This window comes from Canis lupus, chromosome 17 (genome assembly GCF_011100685.1).
Source record: "Canis lupus familiaris isolate Mischka breed German Shepherd chromosome 17, alternate assembly UU_Cfam_GSD_1.0, whole genome shotgun sequence".
In the NCBI taxonomy this organism is placed as follows: domain Eukaryota; kingdom Metazoa; phylum Chordata; class Mammalia; order Carnivora; family Canidae; genus Canis; species Canis lupus.
Window position 1 is genome coordinate 58,695,254 of NC_049238.1, and position 24,647 is coordinate 58,719,900.

At 39.6% G+C, this 24,647-nt stretch overlaps 1 pseudogene; it reads right to left on the reverse strand.

Annotated features, from left to right (window-relative positions):
- Positions 1–13,134: 13,134 nt before the first annotated feature.
- LOC100684080 lies at positions 13,135–13,670 on the reverse strand (annotated as a pseudogene).
- Positions 13,671–24,647: the final 10,977 nt, after the last annotated feature.

Here is a 24,647-nt window from a genome sequence, read left to right on the forward strand (position 1 = left end):
TTGAAAATATAAACTAATAATCACATACTCCTCTGTCTTCCCTCAGGAAAAAAAGAACCACTTTCTATGTGTATTTCTCTTAGAATGAAATAAAATATATACTCCTGAGGTTCCTCATCTAATCATGTATGGGTAAGAGGATATGTCATCAGAAATTTTTTTAATGTAAAAATATCAGAAATAACCATGTCAGACATTGGACAAAATGTAGTACAGGGATCCCCAAGAAAAAGAAAACAAAGTAGGCTCTACTATTTCAAATCCTCCTGCCAGAAGGTAATTTCCCAACTGCAGTGCAGGAAGGAGAATTCAAACAAAGCCCGGTCTCATGAGTCCATCTCATTCTTTTGAGGAGAAAGAGGAGGGAGGTCAAGAACTCTGGAATTTGTGGAGCAAGATAGTCAAAAGGAGGCAGTTATACAGAGAAAGAATTTCAGAAATTTACATTAGCATCCCCTTGAGTCTTTGAACGCCAATTCATGCATGCATAGGGAGAAACTTCATGAAACTAGGCAAGAATCACCTCTAGGGAAGACTAATTACCAGGCAGATATAAAAAACAGTAAGCCAAATTATTCCCAGGTCTAGATATCATTCTAATTTCCACAAGGTGAAGTGTAGAGACATCACTGACACACAAAGCAGTCAGTAGAGATACCAAAAGAGCCATACCTTAGAAGTGTAACTCAATTTGGGGCTCTGGCTAGCCTAGTCAGTAGAGCATGGGACTCTTGATCTCAGGGTTGTGAGTTCAAGCCCCACATTGGGCATGGAGCCTATTTTAAAAAAGAATAAGAAGAAAGAAATGTTAAATTAGCCCAGAAGGCTCCTCTAGACCTGTCTTAAAGACTTTCATGACCTTGAAAGAATCAAATTGATGTGCAACTAAGCTGATAGAAAAAAAATCATTCTTTAAAGAAATGTAACAAAATATAGAACTCAAGAATATAAAATTCATTACTTCTAGCATCCAATTAAAAATTTACCAAATGTAAGATGAAGGAGAAAATACAATTTCAGGACAAAAACAGTATAAACAGATCCAAAAATGACAGAGATGATATACTTAGCAAATAAAGACATTATAGTGGCTACTATAAATATGTTCCATATGTTCAATAATGTAAAAGAAAACATGAACATAATGAAAAGAGCAATGGAAGACACAAAAAAGAACCAGATAAAACTTCTTCTAAAGATAAAAAATACCACCTCTGAAAGAAGATCACTGTGAGACTAATATGAAACTAAAAACTACAGAAGAAAAGATCAGTAAACTTAAAGACATAGCAACAAAAATAATGCAAAATGAAATACAGAAGGGAAAAGGCTGGGAGAAAACCCAAAGCTTTAGTAATTTGTGAGACAATATCAAGTGATCTAATTCACAGGTAACTGGAATCTTTGGAGAAGAGAGAGAAGGGGAACAGAAAAGGTATTTGGAAAAACAATGGCCAGAAATCTCTAAATTTTATGAAATTATCGACCCACACATCAGGGAAACTCAGTGAACTACAGGACACACACATATCACCACTTAAGTACATCATGATCAAATTGCTAAAAGAAAACAATTTTGATAGAAATTTTTGAAAGTGGGCAGCCCAGATGGCTCAGCGATTTAGCCCCTGCCTTTGGCCCAGGGTGTGATCCTGGAGACCGGGGATCGAGTCCCACATCAGGCTCCCTGCATGGAGCCTGCTTCTCCCTCTGCCTGTGTCTCTCCCTCTCTCTCTCTATCTCTCATGGATAAATAAGTAAAATCTTAAAAAAAAGAAAGTTTAAAAAAATTTAAAAAAAGTTTTGAAAGTAACAATAAGAAAAGACACATTACGTACAGAGACACAAAGATAGAAATTATCATGGATGCCTTGTCAGAAACTGTGCAAGCCAGAAGACAATAGAATAACATCTTTAAAGTTCTAAAAAAATTGTCCATCAGCAAACCTATATCCACTGAAAGATATTTTTCAAGAATAAAACTGAACATATTTTCACTGAAATTACCACTAGGTGTTTCCCAAGAGGGTTACAAGCTCCTGAAAGACAGATCTTCTGTATGCACATAATAAGCCCTCAAAAAATGTTTATTCTTGAACCAAATTACATTTAATTGTTCAATTGATTTTATGCTTACTTTATGCATTATATTCATATATTCATATACATGTATTTCTATTACAGAAGTGTAGATAAAAATAAGTATGATAAATGAAAATTATAATTGCATTTTTATTTATTTTTTTAAAGATTTATTTATTTATTTTGAGAGAGAGAACACACTTGTACAGAGCAAGGGGTAGAAGGGCAGAGGGAGAGGGAGAAGCAGACTCCCCACTGAGCACAGAGCGCCCACAGGACTCAATCTCACGACCCTGAGATCATGACCCCGAGATTATGACCTGAGCTGAAATCAAGGGTCAGATCCAAACCAACTGAGCCACTCATGTGCCCCTTAATTTCACTTTTAAAGAAAAAGCCTCTCTTCACTGTGAGACTAGTTTAAGGAAAAAACTCCTGGGAGAAGCCAAGATGGTGGAAGAGTAGGGCTCCTCAACTCGTCTGGTCCCACAAACTTACCTAGGTAACTTTCAAAACATCCTGAACACCTACAAATTCTACATGAGATTTAAGAGAGAAAACCCAGAATGCTACAGAGAGAAAAGTGTTTGATTCTGACAAGGTAGTAAGGTGGAAAAAAAAAAAAAAAAAAAGATGGGGAGTGGAGCTGTGGCAAACTGAGCCAAAAGGGAAGCCCCAAGGAGCCAGGTGAAAGTGGAGCCATGGCAAGCTAGACCAAAAGCCCAGACACAGAAAGCCTGGGCACAAAAGTCAAGCCCTGGATAAGCAAGAACTTTATAAATCTGCACCTGAGTCTTCCCTGACTGAAAAGTGCTCAGCAGGGAAATAGGGCAGAATCGCAGGAGGGCAGTGAAGCCTCAATATTCCCAGAGACACAATAAGAGTAGGGTGCCCAGGGGAAAGTTCACTGCAAACCACAGTTGGATCTCCATAAAGAGTTGGAGTATTGCAATCCTCAGAGCATTTGGGAGAAGCCCAATGGCTAAGCCTGCCAGTACTGGAGCTCCCTTTACCCTAGAGCCTGTCAACAGACAGAGGCAGGTGCCCTCTGTTCCCTTAGGGAGAGGCAGACCCTGGGTGGGACAGGACAGGAGTAACTTTACTTCCACTGGGCACCCTTCAAATTGTGCAGATCAAGGCACCTGTGCTTGCCCCCAGGAGCATCTAGGCCAGTGTGCACTGAGAGACTGCGGTTTGGTACTTGCAGGAGCTCTTGGTTCCAGAGCTGGAGATCTGGCCACTGCCATTTTTAAAAATTTTCTCTTCTTTTTGCCTTTCACCTGGGATAGGTGTGGCCTGCCAGGGAACAAAGACCTCTCAGCATGAACAGCTCATACTGAGCCTGCACCTGGCAAGGGGCGGGGTATCTCTCTAAAGGCACAGACACCTGAGAATCAGCGCAGCAGACCCCTCCCCCAGAAGAACTGCTGGAAGAACATGGGAAGAGCAAGTTTACTGAGCAAGCGGCACTGGAAAGCTCCAGGACTGAGGGACAATAGTATATAGAACTAGAGGTTTTTGTTTGTTTGTTTGTTTTTCTTTTTTTTCATTAGGATTCATTTTTATTTCAGGTTAAAAATTTCCAATATTTTTTCTCTTTTCCTGCCTTACTACAATATTTTACCAACTCTTCATTTTTAAGCTTTTTCCTTTTTGACTTTCATATTTCTACAATGACATGTCTTAGATATATTCTTCACTTTTGGCTTCCCTTCGATGTATTCAATTTAATTTTGCTAGATATATGAGTTATGGGTATTTAGTTTTTGTTTTTTCTGTTTTGTTTTGTTTTATAATGGTGGAAGTTAGTACCTTCTAACACATGGACCAAAATACACCCAGAACCACGTGGAACACCATATTAGTTCATTCTGTGAGATTATATTCTTTCTTCCTTCCCATTCTGCCCCCCTCTTATATCTTGTCTATGTATTTGTGGTCAATGTTGGTTTTTTTATATAAGTGTTGCTAGTTTATATAAATTTGGAATTGAGCATCTTCTAACACAGAGAACAAAATACACTCAGAACCAAGAGGATCACCCTCTAGGTCCCCTAAGGGAGACTATATTCTCTCTCCACCACCACTTCCTAATTACCCCCCCCTCTTTTTTCTTCTTCTTTGTTTTTTTATTTTTGTTTTTTATTCTTACTATTTTGTTTTAAAATTTGTTTTTCACTTTAGTGGTCCTTTTGTTTTATTTTGTTCTATTCTTTTTTTTTCTGGTCTCTGACCTCTTCAGAATCATCTAGGGTGTATTTTACTTAGGTTGTGGTTGATATTTTTTACTCTGCTCACTCACACAGCCACTCTGCACTGGAAAAAATGACTAGAAGGAAGTATTCACCACAAAAGAAATAACCAGAAGCAATACTCTGCCACAGAATTGCTGGATGTGAGCTTAAATACAATGTCAGAAATACAATTCAAAAGTACAATTATAAAGTTACTGGGGGCTATGGAAGAAAAGCATAAAGGACTCTAGAGACTTACTGCAGAATTAAGATCTAATTAGGCTGAAATTTAAAATACTTTAACTGAGATGCAGTCTAAACGGGATGCTCTAACTGCTAGGGTTCATTAGGTGGAAGAGGGAGTTAGTGACATAAAAGACAAGTTAATGGAAAGGAAGGAAGCTGAGGAAAAAAAGAAAAAAACAATTAAGAGCCCACGAGGAAAGACTTAGGGAAATAAATGATGGCTTGAGAAGGAAGAATATTCATCTTATTGGGATTCCAGAAGAGACTGAGAGGGAAAGAGGATCACAAAGTATATTTGAACAAATCATAGCTGAGAACTTCCCTAATCTCGGGAAGGAAACAGGCATTCAGATCCAAGAGATAAAGACAAAAACCCGAATCAATAAAAACCATTCAACACCTTGACATTTAATAGTGAAACTTGCAAATTTCAAATATAAAGAGAAAATTCGTAAAGCAGCTTGAAACAAGAGATTCTTAATTTATATAGGGAGAAATATCAGATTAACAGCAGACCTCTCCACAGAGACCTGTCAGGCCAGAAAAAGCTAGCATGATATATATTGGGTACTAAATGAAAATGCAGCCAAAAATACTTTATCCAGCAAGGCTGTCATTCAGAATAGAAGGAGAGATAAAGAGCTTCCAGGGTAGACAGAAACTGAAAGAATATGTGACCCCCAAACCGGCTCTGCAAGAAATATTAAGGAGGACCCTGTAAAAGAAAGAGGAAGCCCAAAGAAACAATCCACAAAAACAGGGACTGTATAGGTAATATTGTGACACTAAATTCATATCTTTCAATAGTAACTCTGAACATGAATGGGCTAAATGATTCCATCAAAAGACGCAGGGTTTTGGACTGAATAAAAAAGCAAGGCCCATCTATATGCTGTCTCCAAGAGACTCATTTTAGACCTAAGGACACCTCCAGACTGAAAATGAAGGGGTGGAGAACAATTTACCATTCAAATGGTCCTAAAAATAAAGCTGTAGTAGCAATCCTCATATCAGATAAATTAGGTTTTAAACCAAAGACTGTACTAAGAGATGAAGAGGGACACGATATAATACTTAAAGTGCCTATTCAACAAGAAGACCTAACAATTATAAATATTTATACCCCTAATGTGGGAGCTGCCAAGTGTATAAATCATTTAATAACCAAAGTAAAGAGATACATAGATAATAAAAACATTAATAGTAGGAGACTTCAACACAGCACTCTCCACAAAAGACATCTTCTAAACAGAATATCACCAAAGAAACAAGGGCCTTGAATGATACACTGGACGAAATAGATTTCACAGATATATAAAGAACATTCCATCCTAATGCAGCTGAATACACATTCTTCTCAAGTGCACATGGAACTTTCTCCAGAATAGACCACATGCTGGGTCAAAAATCAGGTCTCAACTGATACCAAAAGATTGGGATTGTCCCTTGCATATTTTCAGGCCACAATGCTTTGAAACTAGAACTCAATCAAAGAAGAAATTTGGAAGAAACTCAAACACATGGAAGTTAACGAGCATCCTACTAAAAGATGAATGGGTCAACCAGGAAATTAGAGAAGAATTAAAAAATTCATGGACATTAATGAAAATGAAATGCAACCATTCAAAATCTTTGGGATACAGCAAAAGCAGTCCTAAGAGGAAAATACATCGCAATACAAGCCTCCCTCAAAAAAATTGGAAAAAACTCAAATACGCAAGCTAACCTCATACCTAAAGGAATTGGAGAAAGAACAGCAAATAAAGCCTAAACCAAGCAGAAGAGAGATAATAAAGATTAGATCAGAACTCAATGAAATAGAGACACCATGACCAAGTGGGATTTATCCCTGGGATACAAGGGTGGTTCAACATTCTTAAAACAATCAATATGATAGAGGATATCAATAAGAGAAAAAACAAGAACCATATGATTCTCTTAATAGACGCAGAGAAAGCATTTGACAAAATACAGTATTCATTCCTGATTAAAATTCTTCAAAGTGTAGGGATAGAGGGAAAATTCCTCAATATTATAAAAGCCATTTATGAAAAGCCCACAGTGAATATCATTCTCAATGGAGAAAAACTGAGAGCCTTTCCCCTAACATCAGGAACACAACAGGGATGTCCACTCTCACCACTGTTATTCAACATAGTACTAGAAGTCCTAGCCTCAGCAATCAGACAACAAAAATAAATAAAAGACATTCAAATTGACAAAGAAGTCAAACTCTCCCTCTTCACAGGTGACATGATATTATATATAGAAAACCCAAAAGACTTCACCCCAAGATTGCTAGAACTCATACAGCAATTCAGCAATGTGGCAGGATATAAAATCAATGCACAGAAATCAGTGGCATTTCTGTACACTAATAATGAGACTGCAGAAAGAAAAATTAAGGAATCGATTCCAATTACAATTGTACCCAAAACCATAAGATACCTAGGAATAAATCTAACCAAAGAGGTAAAGGATCTGTACTCTTAAAAACTACAGATTCACTCAGGAAAGAAATTGAAGAAGCTGTAAAGAGATGGAAAAACATTCCATGCTCATGGATTGGAAGAATAAATATTGTGAAAATGTCTATGCTACCCAGAGCAATTTACACGTTCAATGCAATCTCTATCAAAATACAATGGACTTTCATCACAGAGTTGGAACAAATAATATTGAGATTTGTATGGAGTCAGAAAAGACCTCAAATAGCCAGAGGAATATTGAAAAAGAAAACCGATGCTGGGGGCTTCACAATGTCTGATTTCAAGTTGTACTGCAAAGCTGTGATCATCAAGACAGTATGGTACTGGCACAAGAACAGACACATAGATCAATGGAACAGAATAGAGAACCCAGAAATAGACCCTCAACTCTATGGTCAACTCCCCTTCAACAAAGCAGGAAAGACTATCCACTGGGAAAAGAACAGTCCCTTCAATAAATGGTGTTGGGAAAATTGGACATCCACATGCAGAAGAATGAAACCGGACCTTTCTCTTAGATCATACACAAAGATAAACTCAAAATGACTGAAAGATCTAAGTGTGAGAGAAAACTCCATCAAAATCCTAGAGAAGAACACAGGCAACACCCTTTTTGAACTTGTCCACAGTAACTTCTTGCAAGATACATCTATGAAGGCAGGGGAAACAAGAGCAAAAATGAACTATTGGGACAAAAAGGATAAAAAGCTTCTGCACAGCAAAAGAAACAGTCAACAAAACTAAAAGACAACCTACAGAATGGGAGAAGATATTTACAAATGATATATCAGATAAAGAGCTAGTATCCAAGATCTATAATGAACTTATTAGACTTAACACCCAAAAAACAAAAAATCCAATCATGAAATGAGCAGAAGACATGAACAGATATTTCTCCAAAAAAGTCATACACATGGCCAACAAACACATGAAAAAAAGGTCCACATCACTTGCCATCAGGGAAATACAAATCAAAACCACAATGAGATACCACCTCACACCAGTGAGAATGGGGAAAATTAACAAGACGGGAAACAACAAATGTTGGAAAGGATGTGGAGAAAGGGGACCCCTCTTGCACTGTTGGTGGGAATGTGAACTGGTACAGCCACTCTGGAAAACAGTGTGGAGGTTCCTCAGGAAGTTAAAAATAGAGCTACTGGGGATCCTTGGGTGGCTCAGCAGTTTCGCGCCTGCCTTTGGCCCAGGGCATGATCCTGGAGTCCCAGGATCGAGTCCAGCATCGGGCTCCCAGCATGGAGCCTGCTTCTCTCTCTCCCTCTGCCTGTCTCTCTCTCTCTCTCTCTCTCTCTCTCTCATAAATAAAAATAAAAAAAATAAATTTAAAATAAAATAGAGCTACCCTATGACCCAGCAATTGTACTACTGGGGATTTACCCCAAAGATACTGATGTAGTGAAATGCTGGGACACCTGCACCCCAATGTTCACAACAGCAATGTCCACAATAGCCAAACTGTGGAAGGAGCCTCGATGTCTATCAACAGATGAATGGTTTAAAGAAGATGCGGTCTATATTACTCAGCCATCAGAAAGGATGAATACCCACCATTTGCTTTGACATGGATGGAACTGGAGGGTATTATGCTGAGTGAAATAAGTCAATCAGAGAAGGACAATAATCATATGGTTTCACTCACACGTGGAATATAAGAAATGGTGGAGGGAAAATGAGTGGTAAAAATTAGAGAGAAAGACAAACCATGAGAGACTCCTAACTCTGGGAAATGAACAAAGGGTTGCAGAAGAGGAGATGGGTGGGGGGATGGGATAACTGTGTGACAGGCACAAAGGAAGGCACTTGATGGGATGAGCATTGGGTGTTATACTATATGTTGATAAACTGAATTCAAATAAAGACAAAACAAAAAAGGAAAAAAAGAAAGAAAAGACCAAGAAAAAGATAACACACATTATATTTGTAAAAATGTGCTCTGTGCTGTAAAATGCTTTAAAAATGATAATGGGGGATCCCTGGGTGGCGCAGTGGTTTGGCACCTGCCTTTGGCCCAGGGCGCGATCCTGGAGACCCGGGATCGAATCCCACATCGGGCTCCCGGTGCATGGAGCCTGCTTCTCCCTCTGCCTGTGTCTCTGCCTCTCTCTCTCTCTCTCTCTGTGACTATCATAAATAAATAAAAATTTTTTAAAAAATGATAATGGTATGTTTTCAAATTAATATTTGAAAAAAAAGAAAAAATACTCCTGAGTATTAATGTGGAAAGCCCTCTGACACAGTTTTTGGAGAACTAGAGAGTCTAAGTTTCTCAGTTTAAATAATAACTTTTACCTGATTTTCTTAGCATTTCTGTGTGTCTAAATTGGTTGATAAACATCTATATCTGTCTGGCAACACATTACAGCTGTACCCTTTTCATTTGAGAACAAAATCTGCACACTTTTAAAGAATGGATTGTTTTCTCTAGGATTTACAATAGAATTAGTTTCACTTATCAGCCTATCAGTCTGGTGATCAATAAGCTCACCACCCAATACGTTAGTAAAATAATAAAAAATCTCTATTTTTCTGCCCCACCAAAATTCTTCTCAAGATGGCATCCCCTAGTTACTTACTAAATTAGTAATAATCAGAGAGATGCCTAGGTGGCTCAGTTGGTTAAGCATTTGACTCTTGATTTTGGCTCAAGTCATAATCTCAGAGTTGTAGGATCGAGCCCCATGTTGGGCTCCACAGTGGGCATGGAGCCTGCTTGGGATTATTTCTTCCTACTTCTCTCTCCACCCCTCCCCACCAATAATCAGAAATAATTAGTATCTTAAAATAAGATTCTACTTGGCAATAATTATGAAAACTATTTGCTTTTTCTGACTAATGAATGATTATTAAAAGCCCAATTAATATATATGTGAGAATCAAATACCATTTTTAAGACTACTCTCTATATAGCATTATATTAAGTCACATAAATAAGTTATTGGTAATTGAAAAAATAAAAGTGAACAGACAAAAAACAACTAGAAGGATTGATCATCAGCCAGTCTGAACAAGAAATGTTCAAGAAAAATTTTCAAATATAAGGAAACGGATACAAGGCAAAGATTGGATTTCTACATGCAATGGAAATACTGGAAATGGATCTATAGGAGTAAATATTAAAACAGGGGATCCCTGGGTGGCTCAGCGGTTTGGTACCTGCCTTCGGCCCAGGGCATGATCCTGGAGTCCCGGGATCGACTTTTGCATCGGGCTCCTTGCATGGAGCCTGCTTCTCCCTCTGCCTGTGTCTCTGCCTCTCTCTCTCTCTCTGTGTGTGTTTCTCATGAATGAATAAATAAAATCTTTAAAAAACAATAACAAAAACTTTCTTTGTCATCTTTTTATTTCCTTCAAAGATAATGAACCATTTAGGGCAAAACCATTAACATATTATGGAGTCTATAGCAAACATAGAGATAAAAATCTGTGATGCCAGCAGCCCAAAGGATGGGAAGAGACTACAGAAAGCATCCTGTAAGGCTCAGACATTATTTGTGAAGTAGGATAATAGCATCCTAAGGTAGATTATAAAAAAAAAGTGTGTTATAAACTCTAGAGCAACTCCTGACAACAACAAAAAACATAGCTAATAAATAGTAGTAATGAAATGGAATTAAAATCTGGGCATATGGTAAGTATATCTTTTTAAGAAACCACCAAACTGCTTTCCAGAGTTAGTTGCTGTAGTCTGCACAACCACTAGCAAAATATGGGCATCCCAGTTGCTCCACATTCTTGCCCATACTTGTTACTGTCAGTATTTTTAACTTTAGCCATTCTATTGGGTATATATTGATATTTCATTATGACTTTAATTTTTGGCTTTCTCAGAGCTCAAGAGATAGAGAATCTTCTCCTGTGCCTGCTGGCATTCATATATCTTCTTTTGTGGAGGGTCTATTTAAATTTTCTGCCCATTTTTATTAGATTTTCATCTTATTAGAGTCACAAGTTTTCTTTTTCTTTAAGATTATTTATTTTATCTTTTTTTAATATTTTATTTATTTATTCATGAGAGACACGGGCAGACGGAGAAGCACACCGCAAGCCAAAGGCAGACACTTAACTGCTGAGCCACCCAGGCATCCCAAGATTTTAGGAAGAGAGAGTGAGGGGAGAGGGGCAGAGGGAGACAGAGAGTCTTCAGTAGACTCCCCACTTAGTGAGGAGCCCAACGTGGGGCTTGATCCCATAACCCTGAGATCATGACCTAAGCTGAAATCAAGTTGCTTAACTCTCTGAGCCACCAAGCACCCTAAGATGTCTTTATACAGGTCACACACATTTTGTCAGATATATATACTGTGAATATTTTCTCCCAGTGTGTGGCTTGATTTTTCATTTAATTAAGTATTTTATGAAGAGGAGACATTTTAGAGGTTTGGAATTTTGATGAAGTCAATTTTATCATTTTAAATGTTTTTGTCTTATTTAGTGTCTGAACTAGGAAATCTTTGCCTACAACTGATTTACACAGATTATCTATGTATTCCTCTGGAAGTTTTACAACTTTACCATGCTTAGGTCTACAGATAAATTTGAATTAACTCTTGAGTATAGTGTGAGGTAAGAGCTGAGGTTGATTTTTCTCCATATGGATATGGAGAAGCTCAGACACAAAAGAGTGCATTCTGTATGATTGCCTTTATATGAAATTCTAGAAGAGGGAAAGCCAATCACTAATAATAGAAACAAGAAAATGGTTGCCCAGGACTAAGGATGGAGAATATTGGCAAGAATGAGAAAGAAGGGAAGACTTTGGGTACTACAAATTCTTTGTTTGGATCCTAATTGTGGTTACTTGAGGTAACCATATTTGACATTGTTTAGCTCAGTAAATTGTATATTTCAAATGAGTGTATTTTATTATATATATAGTAAATATATATAATATCCTAAGGGCACCTGGCTGGCTCAGTTGGTAGAGCATGAGACTCTTGATCTTGGGGTCATGAGTTCAAGCCCCATATTGGGCCTAGAGCTTACTTAAAATATACATGTATATATTATATCTCCTATATAATACATATTATATACCTCAATATAATAATATATAAACTATATATAACAAACATATCCCTATATATAATATATACTTTACACCAATATATAATGTAATAATATATAAGTAAATTATATATAAGCAAAATATAATAATATATGAGTAAATTATATAATATAATAACATAACCCTGCCTCTCTCTAGCCTTACCTCATACCAACTCTCCACCTAGCTCCATCTTCTCTTTGATCTGCTACTTCAGCCACAAGGGGTCTCCCTTCTTCAACAAAGCATGACCTTTCCTGCCTCCAGGCTTCTGTACTTGCTGTTCCTTTAGCTAGAGTAATAATGCCTAGCTATTTTGATGTCTGGCTCCTTGTCATTCTTAAGATCTTACCTCAACGGTTCCTTCCCATGCCATTTTAATATAGCCACACCTCACCCTAACACTCCCTTTTTGACTTGGCTTGGCTTTCACAACCTAGTGAAGGCGTGATCTTCCAAATATGACTGAATGTTTTTGAGATTCTGTGTAACAATAATTTTACTTTTTAATTTCAATTAGTATTCCATTGTATAAATATCCCACAATATTTTTATCCATTCACTTTGCTGATAAAAATTTGGGTCATTTCCAGTTGAGTCTATTAGGAACAAAACTGCTATAAACATTTGTGTATAAATACTTTGTGGCCATGTTTTTCATTTCTCCTGCAATACTCCCACTCAGAAGAGAAGGCTATTTGCAAAGTCTTATGTACAGCACACTCTTAATTATTTTATTCTGAACTAAAGCGCTTTAGGTGGGGAAAGATTAATTAGCTTTAAATGATACACAAATAGTAATATTTAGATATGCAAGAGCTATCCCTCTTGCATAGTGGGGGGGATGGGGAGAAATTTATATATTTAGTCATTTTTCTTAAAAGTATGGTCTCACAATTTTATCTGTTGTATGACAGGATAAACAAGCATTTTAAATGTCACTCTGAAAAGCAGTAGAGTTCCATATGAATATTTACTGAAAAATGAATAAATTATGGTATATTCATACAATGCAATATTAAACAGGATGTGAATAAGCTAGAGTTACATGCAATAACATTGAAAAATATTTCTTTTTAAGAGTTTTTTTTATTGAACAGGTTATAGAAGAGATTTAGTCAAAAAGACCAAAGCACATGTCATTATCAGTCTCCTCTGATTCTTCTTTCTTTGCTTCCACTTTCTTCTCCTAGGTGGAAGCAGCCCTGGTGGAGGAAGCAGGACCTCCTGCTGGTGCAGGGCTAGCTGCTGGGGTGGGTCCCCCAACCCCTATGTTGCAGATGGGGCTCCCAATCTTGACATTGGCCAGGGCCATTGCAAACAAGCTGGGCCAGAAAGGTTCAACATTTACACCTGCTGCTTTAAGAAGGGCATTGATCTTATCCTCTGTGACCATCATCTCATCATCATGCCGGATTAGTGTTAAGCAAATGCAGGTAAGCTCCAAGAGGGAGGCCATGGTGTGGGCAAGTGGTGAGCAGGTACTGCTGGGCGTGGTGCTAGTCACTAGATCAAGTGAGGGCCTCACCCCAGTGTGGCTTGAGCTTCCTTGGAAGGACTGAGCACCTTAGCAGCAGCCGAGGAAAAAGAAACATGGATAAATCTTAAATCTTATGAGGAAAATCATCTTATATTTTAGGTTCATCTTATATTTAGTCATCAATGGTATATATGTTTTCTACTTTTCATTAAGGGAGTAGCACATCCATAGGCCCTAACTAAAGAGTAGTCCTGTACAGTGATGACATAGCATGTCAACCCTCCCACCCCCCACATTACACACACATAGTTTGGACAACAGATATATGTCTGCCCTAAAAGCAACCAATCCATAATGAAAATTAAGACATGCAATCCATGCTCAATAAAATTAAAACAAACACATGCAATCTGTGCTCAATGGAGTCCATGCTCATTATGAATGCCAGAGGTAATAACAAATTCTGTCTTCAGGATCTTCTCAGCAAAGGTATATCTAAATGAGGCCCTGAACAAAAACATATGCAAATATGGCTGAGACTAAAAATGAAATTTACTGACTCACATCACTAAACTAGACAAAGGGAAACAAAGTATACTTTAGAATAAGATATATAACCAGGATTAAGTATAACAAGCCTAAATGTGCATGCATTTAATAACAGAACATCAAAAACTGACAAAACTGAATGGAGAAATCAATAGATCCATAACTGTAGTAGAGATGTCAACACCCCTCGCAATCGCTGATAGAACAATTGATGATGGTAGTCTTAAAAACCACTATGCCAAGGACTACACTGACCACCATTTATGAGGCTTTCATGCCCAGTGAATAGACTGGTGATCTAATTCCAAAATTCTTTTTTGGAGTCTGTTTCCTAGGAACATTCTCAATGTTTACTATCTTAGCCATATTCCTCAGTAAACAGATCTGAGACAGGGACCAATGTTGCAGGACCCCACCTGTATTGAGAGTGAGAGAAGTAAGGTGGAGCAGACAAAGAAATGATCCAGTTTTGAGAGAGGACTCAGTTGATCCCATGTGAAGCAGAATAACTCTTAAGAGTAGTCTCAAATTGAGGCAAGGGGTCTTTGTAGCTCCCACATCAAGCAGGCAATGGAAGGGAGATGCCTCCAAGGAGAATGTTACCTTACGCCAGACAGCTTCTTTCAACTGAGAGCAATTCTTAGGTAGGGGCTTTGCTATGAGCCAGTGAGACAGGAGACTCAGTCCTAAAAGGGGATGTGGGCAGTGCAGCATCCCATTTGCTACAAAAGATCTGAAGCTTAGTAATGTTACCTTTGAGATACCTATCAGACATCTGACTGGAGATGTCAAGTAGCCAGTGGAGTATAAGATCTTGGAGCTCAAGAGAAAGGTGTGGGCTAGAGACAAATTTGGAGTCAACAGCATTTAGATGACACTCTAAAACTGTAAAACTAGATGAGATGACCAGGGAAATAAGAAAAGAAGTAGTTCTTGGGGGATGCCTGAGTGGCTCAACAGTTGAGTGTCTGCCTTTGGCTCAGAGCACAATCCTGGAGTCCCGGGATCGAGTCCCACATCAGGCTTCCTACATGGAGGCTGCTTCTCCCTCTGCCTATGTCTCTGCCTCTCTGTGTGTCTCTCGTGAATAAATAAATAAAATTTTTTTAAAAGTCCTTGGTGGGGGGCTCCAGGTGCGCGGGTGCACCTGGCCCTCCAAAAAAAAAAAAAAAAGTCCTTGGTGCACTTCCAAATGAAGAGGTCTGGAGGAAGTTGAGGAACCAGTCAGTGAGGGAGTAAGAAAGCTAAAAGTCTGTTACCAGGAAGCCAACCACAAGTGTTTCCAGGAGGAAGAAATGACCAATGATGTCAAGTGCTGTAGATATTTCAAGGGAGAGGACTAAGATGTGTCCATTGGATCTAACCATGTGGCAGCCACTGGTGATCTTGACAAGAGCAGTTTGAGTGGCGTAGTGGAGATGAAAGCCTGATTGGTGTCACTTTATGAGAGTATGGGAAGAGAGGAATTGGATGCATTAACAATGAGGCATTTGCTATAAAAGGAAAAAAAGAAATGCAGTGCAACTGAAAGGGGAATAGGGCTAAGAAAGGCAAGGGAGAAAGAAATGAAGTTTTTCAAAGATAAGAGAAATGACCGAATGCATATAATGAAAATGACTGGTCACACAGGATAACTGATAATGTGGGAGGAAGAAGGAATAATGCTGAGTGATGGCCTTGAGTGGGATCTGGTGTACAAGTGAGAAAGTTGGTCTAGTTAGGAGTGTAGGTCCTTTAACTGGAGGCAGCATATGTGGGAGTTGGTAAGAGTATTGTGGAATACTTTGATTATTCCAATTTTCTCTGTGACATAGAAAGTACTAGGATTGGCAGAGAGTGCAGACTGAAGAGATGCTAGACATTTGAGGAGAGAAGAGTAAATGGAAGAAAGATGTAGTTTGATAGCTGGGCAGCATTAATGCCCACTTGAGGTCTGTGGTCATTAATTTAAAGGGACAGTGATGAGCATGACTATTTCCTCATTGCAGCTATTCATCCATAAAATGGGAATAAAATCATCGCCTCCCTCCTTGGGTTGTTTGGAGGATTTAAGGAGTCAACATTTTCATACACAGCATCACTTAAGTGTTCTTATTATCCTGTAGGGTACATTGTTATGTACATATCTCAATTTTTATCACAAATGAGTTGACTCAAAAAAAAAAACAAAAAACAAATGAGTTGACTCATAGAAACTCAAGGTTAAAGACCATTGAGCCCAACCACTCAATTAATACTTGAATTATATCCACATTGCTATTTAACCTTTGCCTGAGTTGCTCAGGGACAGCACATGTGCTATGCAGTCATTTCATCTCTGAACAACTGGGGAAATAAGGAAATCTGCTCTGTAGTAACTTTCACCAATGTCTACTCATTTAGGCCACACAGAAGAAAGTATTCCTGTATATGTGCCTCTCTCTTCTATAAGTGGTCCTGATCAGGTTTGGCCATAGATTGGACAGCAGTCCACATAGCCACCCTGGACACTCAATATGCTCCCAACCTTGCCTTCTTTATTAGCATTCACAGAAAAAAACATTTCTCCTTTTTAATTCTTCTCACCTCCTGGAGCCACATTCCTGTCAAAATTTCTTACTTGGTTATCTTGTTCATCTCCTCAGTGAAAAGTATGTGTGTGATTTGCTTTTCCCTAATCTAGAACAATTCTTCATTACTGTGTTCTGGAGAACTTCATAAGATCTCAGTGGTTATTCCATGAAAAATAGTTTTATGTAGTCAAATAATTTTGGAAAACTGCAGACATAATTAAACACTTTTCTCATGTAGAAGTATGCTAACACATACTATAAATTCCCCGAAGGCAGCTGTAATGCATTTCCTAAACGTATTGGTTAACAAATGCATTTTGTTGTGGTTGCTTCTTTTCTGGGACTAGCACTCCATAGAGCAACCTTTGGGAAGTCTCGTCCAGGGAATTTATTTCAAACCTAACTAAAATACCACATATAAAATATTGACTTAGATTAGTTTATTGTAAAATTACATAAATATGCACAATCATAAAAATAGGTGTAAACTCCACTGCTTATGCATACAGCTCTCATATAAGCAACTATAAAACCAAATCAATTTACAAATTAAATATAAGCAAACCCAATAAAATTCAAATTGACCACATTAAGTTAATGTAACATGTAGTACTGTTTTGTTTAAGCAAAATCACCAATGCAGAGCTTATTGATAAAAACATAACATCTTATTATTAACTCGGTTTTTCTGACTTTGTGCACGATGGACTTGCATTTGAATCATCATATCTTTACTGATGAATTTATTTTTTAGAAGTGGAGCTTATTTAACTCCAGATTTATTCTTGGATGGGTCAATCAATGTAAGGGTGCATCCCTCCCAAATAAAAAACTATAATTTTTAAAAATTCTTTTAAGCAAATTGGGAAGTATTGTTGCATATTGACTTATTTTCTGCTGTTGAACTGTAATAAGTTAGTTTGAACAAAGCATACAAGGAAAACACTTAAAATATGAGTACCATACAAATGCTGTACTCACTGACATGCACAGATTCTTTCAAGTTTGACGTTTCTATTTTTCTCTGTCACATGGTAGTGATGAAAATTCTCCCAGTCCTTTTACTCTCCTGAACTAGCAGAAAATCTCCGTCTATAGATGATTTGGAGGCATTATCTGGCCTTCACTTGGCAGGAATGTGATCACAAAAAGAAACAAACCCATGCAGAAAAACTAGGGGGCCATGTTCAATTTTTAAGAGAATCATCATAACTCAGAAAATGCTTATATTCATTTTTAAAGATTATTATAAAAGTGGAACAGATCAAGGGAAAATAGAGATTAGGTGCTGCTGAAATGCCTACATTGCTCTTTGCAGAGAAAGTCAGTCCACAGCCTTTCTTCTCAGCAGAAGGATGAAGAAAAACCACTCAGCCAGAGTCTCCAGTTCCAGCTGTTCTCCTCTATGGTTCCTTCTCCTTCCCCACAAACGACAGGAAAGGAGCGATCAGGTATGTTTTGACATTCGTTCACACCAATGTGCTACCTCTCTTGGCAGTTTTAAGACTTTTAATCCATTATTGTGGAAGGAAAGACTTTCCCCTCTCACTAAAGGAAATTCAAATTCAGACTCCCTGGACTGGAGGAGGACACTGGATATGGGGATGGAGAGGACACTTAAGAGTGACTCTTTCCTTACAATATAAGCTATACTTAGGAATGAAATTGAACAGAATACAAACCTAATCTGAAATCTAACTTGCACTCACAGGTTAAGCAGGTGACCTGGAGAAAGCTGCTACTACATTAATCTCCCTCAAGACACCCTCAAGTCCCTTCTTCCCAATGTCCTCCTCTGGACCACAGCTGTCTCTGGCGTGAGGCTCTCTTTGTGTCTGCCTTTCCTCTTTCTGAAGCCTGTCAGTCAAGTCTGTCCCATCCCACCACCTCTTCACCCAGGAAGGGAAAACATGCTCTAGGACCCCATCTGCTGTGAGGATGGGAGGCCCTGGGTTGACATGGAAAAGACATGAAGGTAACCTCGCCTCAAGAGAATTCCAAAAGCTGAGAAGTAAGATGCATGCCCTTTGTCTTTTGTGTGTGGCAATAATAAAGATACTAAGATGCTAAAGATTAAAAATACAGAATATGGTCTCCAGGTACACACTGATGTTTTTTTAGCTATAAGAATGGTGAGCAGTGCTGATCAGCTAAATGAAAATATGTCTTGAGGATTTTCCCTGGCTAGTAACGCCACTCATTCAACTGGATTTTCTGATCTGAAGAGCTCTAAATGGCCAATATTCCAACGAAGTCAGACATGGCAGTATTTTTTTCTTTTCTTGAAGAGAAGAAAAAGAAAGAACAACATTACCATAAACTGGGATTAAGAACATACAACTTAAATATTTCATGCAAGACATGTTCCTAACTTCTTTCTGTGTAATGTTCATTGTTTTTCCTTCTCATTTTTACTTTTTTTTTTAACTTTTCTTCCTCATGCTTTCAAGAAATATTTATTAAACCCCTTTGATATGATAGGCTCTTTGCTAAGTGTCTCAGAGTTCAAAGATGAAAGACTGGTCTCTCCTCTTAAGGGACTTTCAGTCTAGAGGAGGAAACAAGCAATAAGCTAAATAGCAAGACAGCAAATAATTGCAATATGGGACCATTCCTTTACTTGCTCCAGGCATCTACTTTCCTATTACCTCCACAGAACAAGGCCCACCCTGTCTGCTAAGATTCTATAGTCCTTTCTGCTTAATATTTTGCAGAGAAGGGCATTTAGTGTATATGTTTGTGATAACGAAGATATAGACCTTTATATAAGGGCAACCAATCCACCTATCGATTGCAAGCTCTTTGTGCAGGGCTTGTATCTAACTGTCCACTTCATACACCAGGCACTTCACTGGGAAGGAAGTGTAGTAATACTCCCCTGCTGCCACCTGGTGCTTTATTTACACTAAGTTGGGCTCACAATAGTGGATAATGCAACTGAAAATCATTTACCACACTCAACTCTAAAATGAAATCCCAGCCCCCCCCCACACACACACACACGGACACACATGAATACACACTCCCCATGCACACATATACACTTGCCCTCATTGCTTCCATCTCTGTTAGCCCAAAGCAGGTTTCTGGGAAAGCGTATTCGACTAAGACTAGAGAATGGCGCTAAGGTGCCATGACTGGAAAATGTTTTTCCTCTGGATGACAAAAATGCCTGCTGTGATGATGAACCCAACTGTAGAGTCAAGAGTTAGTGAAACAAACTTTGGCCATCAGCTTGTCTGTTAACTCTTTGCCAAATATTTTTTAACACTGACTTTACGACAGCCATAAATGAAGTCTCTGGGGGAATCATTGGTGGACAAGATGAGTATATTCTCTGATCTAAAGGGGTAGAAAGTCCTGTTAACTCTTAACAAATAAATAAAATACTATCAGGCATGCATAAAGGCTAGCAAGAACATCAAATATGGGGATGTGACTAAGGTGCTGCTTCAGTGAAGTGGCCAGGGATGGCTGCTCAGAGGTCACATTTGAGATAAAGAGGTAATATTGATGGGGAGAATGGAGTGGCCATACCAAGATCTAGGAGAAGAGAATCGGAGACAAAGAAGCCCACACAGTTCTTTAGAAGAGAAAGACTGTGGTATCTTCGGAACAGGGGAAGGCCAGGGTGGTCAGAGTAACATGAGGCGAGTGATGGGCAAGTGGAGAAAGGCGAGACTGGTGAGAGTGGCAAGGTTAGATTGTGAGATGCTTGCGGGACAGCAAAATAAGGCCTTTAGATTCAATCCTACATGCAAAGGCAGAACTGCTAGATGGGTTTAAGCAAGGGGGTGCTCTGCTCTGCTTTTATGAATGATCATGGAGGATGGATTATAGGGAAAGTGTGGAAGTCTGAGACCAATTAAGAGGCTGTGGCTGTAACCTAGATATAGAGAGGATGATGTGTGTTCCAGCAGACAGTGGAGATGGGAGAAGTGTCAGCTATGAGATATATTTTATAGGTAGAGCCTAAGGGTTTATTGAAATTCTAGATGCAGGGATATGAGTATAAGAAAGGAATCAAAGAGGGCTTTCAGAGTACCTAGGTAGTTGGTGGTACCATTTGCTAAGGTGAAGAAAGCTAAGATGTGGGAATATATTTGTGAGTAGGGAATCGATGGTTCTGTTTGGCCATGTTATGTTTGAAATATCTGTTAGACTTCCAAATGGAGTAGACAGGCAGCTGCTAAATCTGGATCTCAGGGAAAACATCCAGTGCAGATGTGGGCATCATCAGCATGCAGGTAGTACATGAGGCCATGTTTGCTCCCCTTATTCTGCTTTAGAGCTTCAAATAATACCCTTACCTAATATCCTCTATCCCAGCTCTCAGAAAATCATGTTTCTATTGGCAAGAATAGCAAAGTGAAAGATTGAATGGGGTGGTAAAATCTGCCATCCTAAAAAAGAAGCAACTCCAGGCACATACATAAGATGTCAGGCTTTGCAAGGGCTCTACTATCGAACCCCTTGTGTTGTTGGTGAGGAGTTCTGTGTGCAGAGAGGTGAAATGACCAGTGATGTCTCATAGCTGGTGTACACAGCAGACCCAGACCTTGAAGATACTTGTGCTTGCTGGCTACCACAGTCCTCTCAGCACTCCCTCTGGCTGCCAAGATGGCCTGATGGTATAGAGTTGGTGGGATGCACACAAGGTCAGGTATATGTACATCCCACAAATGAATGTAAAATGAATATTTTATTTTTTAAAAGATTTTATTTATTCATGAGAGACACAGAGAGAGAGAAAGAGGTACAGACACAGGCAGAGGGAGAAGCAGGCTCCATTCCATGCAGGGAGCCTGACATGGGACTTGATCCCGGGTCTCCAGGACCATACCCTGGGATGAAGGCGGTGCTAAACCGCTGAGCCACCCGGGTTGCCCTAAAATGAACATTTTAATCCATATTTGGGATTTTCATTCTTTATCCTTCAAGAGTGAGAGTTCCAGATATAGCATAGAACAAATAGGACCAAATGTTTTTAAAAATAGCAGTACTCTGGAAACCAGTCTGTTCATCTCTGTCTCTAGGGCTCCTCCAGAGCCCCATCATCTGTCTTGGTCATCAGAGAAGGCCTTAGGGCACCTAGCTGCCAGATGCCCTGGGAGTTCACATCTGCCCTTTGTGAATATGGCAACAGGAAGGTAAGGCGCCACTCTGTGTCCTGCAAAGCACCGCTAGAGGGCTGCAGAGACTAGCAGTGACAGGTACCGCTGGCTGGCCAGTGAGACCCAAACAGGAGAACCAGTCATCATCACCTTGTGGCCCCACACTCCCTCCTTTTAGGTGAGGGAAGAAATTGGAATCTCAGAAAGATGAAGGCCACCGACTGGTGAGTGACAATCACAAGTCTATCACAGGTCCTCTGGTTCACAATTCAGTGTGATACAGCAGCAAGTGCATGGGGTTTAGAGCCAAGAATCCCTGGTTTTGCTGTGTTTCATTTTGTGTAGTTGGTCAAATTGCCCAACTTGCCTGAACATCAGTGTCCAGGTCGTATTATGGGTAATAGTGTTCCTGCCATGCCATGTATCATGTTAGGTCAGTAAGGCAGCAGAGTTGAGAGGCCTGCCGCTTACTGAATGTTTGCCAAAACCCCAGGACTTCCCCTCTTCCTGCTGAGGCCCTGGTTCCTCTCTGAGCTAGCTAGCTAGCTCCTATCCTCACGAAGCAACCTTCAGTAATCAACCCAAATGGTCTCGCCTGTTTATAATTCATTGCTTCATAGTGAAGTATGTAAGCAGCACTACCGAGCACTTAACAAAACATAACAAAACCATAGGATATATATATATGTGTATGTGTGTGTATTTATATATATAAAAACATATATACACGTATATATATATATATATATATATATACACATATACATATACATATACACACACACACACACACACACACACACACACACACACACATAATTAGGAGGCTGGAAAAGAGCCTGTCTTCCTTGTCAGTGTCCTAGGATTTGGATCCCAGGATCTTTTCACCCACCCCCAATCAGTGGATGTTTGTTGAATTTGTTCAATGTACCAAGGAGTATGCTGGGGATTGAGAACACTGGGGAGGCCTGTCCTCAACACTAACCACCATTCTTTTTTTTTTTTTAATATTTTATTTATTTATTCCTGAGAAACACAGAGAGAGAGGCAGAGACACAGGCAGAGGGAGTAGCAGGCTCCATGCAGGGAGCCCAATGCGGGACTCGATTCCGGGACTGTGGGATCACGACCTGGGCTGAAGGCAGAGGCTCAATCGCTGAGGCACCCAGGAGTCCCACTAACCACCATTCTGCTCCAAGCATTGCCTATATCACCTTATTTATCTTAGCTCCTTTCTTCTCAAGACAGTCCTCCAGGTCAGGCCTCCTTGGCTTGATTTTAGAGATGAGGACCAGAGAGGTTAATTAACTTGTCCAAGTCCTACCAGCAAGTAAATGGCAATGCTGGAGTTTAAGCTCAGCTCTGCCTGTGCTTTTGCTGCGCCCCTTTTTATTGAGGTGCTTGCCAAAAATGAGAATGTGGGAAGTGCCATAAAAAGAAGGCCATGCGGAGTCTTGAAGGGAGTGGCTGCTCTGGAGGAAAGCTCAAAGTAGATAGGCCTGGAGGCAGGAAAAAGGAAAGAATTCCTACATACCTATTTGCAGTAAATGTGATGTACTGAAACATGATGTAGTTGGTATATGAGAGAAGGACACACACACACACATGCACGCCCACGTGCACGCACACAAGCATGCCTAGGCTGATTGAATTCTCTAAAAGAATTCTTGCTGGAAGGAAGTAGGAGTCAAAAGCTGAAGTGAAGAAATCCAAAGTTGGAGTCATAACGCCGATGCACTTCACGACCAGCTCACCCAGGAAATTAATTTCACGTTGAGTTGTTCTATTACAAACCCTGACTGAAGTGTGTCCACAAGGTAAACAACGGGAAAGCCTCCAGGAGCTTCCCTAAAGCATGTAACATAGCCAGAGGCTGACCTGACCTAATTGGCAGAAGTAGATCAGAGGCCAGGGAAACCCAGTTCTTTTCCACCGACCACAAGCTTGGCCAGCTGCCACTTAAGGATGCCATCCCAGTGGCCACACACAGCAGCTGCAAGTCTACCCCTACCCTAACCCTCAGAGGTGCTGCTCACGGGCACATCAGTCATTGTGAGCACCTTCTGAACATGAGAGTCCAGATGCTCTTGCAAAGCAGTTCTGGAAATAGCCAGGCACCTGAGTGTAACCTGATACAGGAAACATTCCATCGGATACAAAGCATACTCCTCCAAAAGGCAGGGAGAGGAAGTCATAATTAGAATCATTCATTCATCCAGCAGAACTGAGTCTCCAGCTATGAGCCAAATGTAGTTCTCAACCCTGGCTGGACAGAAGAATCACCTGGGGTCTTTTAAAAATACCAACGACAGGGTTCCACCCAAAACCAATTAAATAAGACTATCTGGGAATGAAGCCCAGGCCTTTGTATTCTTTAAAAGCCCTCTGGATGATTCTTATGTGGTAGAGAACCACTGCATTACATATTATATACAACAAACAACAAAATCACTGATCAGGCCTCAAGGAACTCACAGTTCCACAGAGCCCTACAGTTCGCAATGGGTTTTTTCCTGCAGGTGACCTTGATTGATCTTTACAACCAGCCTGTGTTAAAGTGAAAACCACAGGCCCAAAATGGCATCACTTGGGCCAAGCCAAGTCACCAAACCCCAGATTTAATACCTAACCTAACTGCAGTTCCAACCTTCCCAGAAATGTTAAGCCTTAGCCTGTCAAACAGGAATTTTCTGATAAACACCAGTGAAGTCATCTGTCACAGGGGCCTTCTCCATCTCCTAAAGGAACATGAAGTAATCCACCTAATAAGACCCCTGCCTTTCGCCCTGGGGGAATGTGCCCTTGCCTGGAACAATCTTTTTTTTTTTTTTTTTGC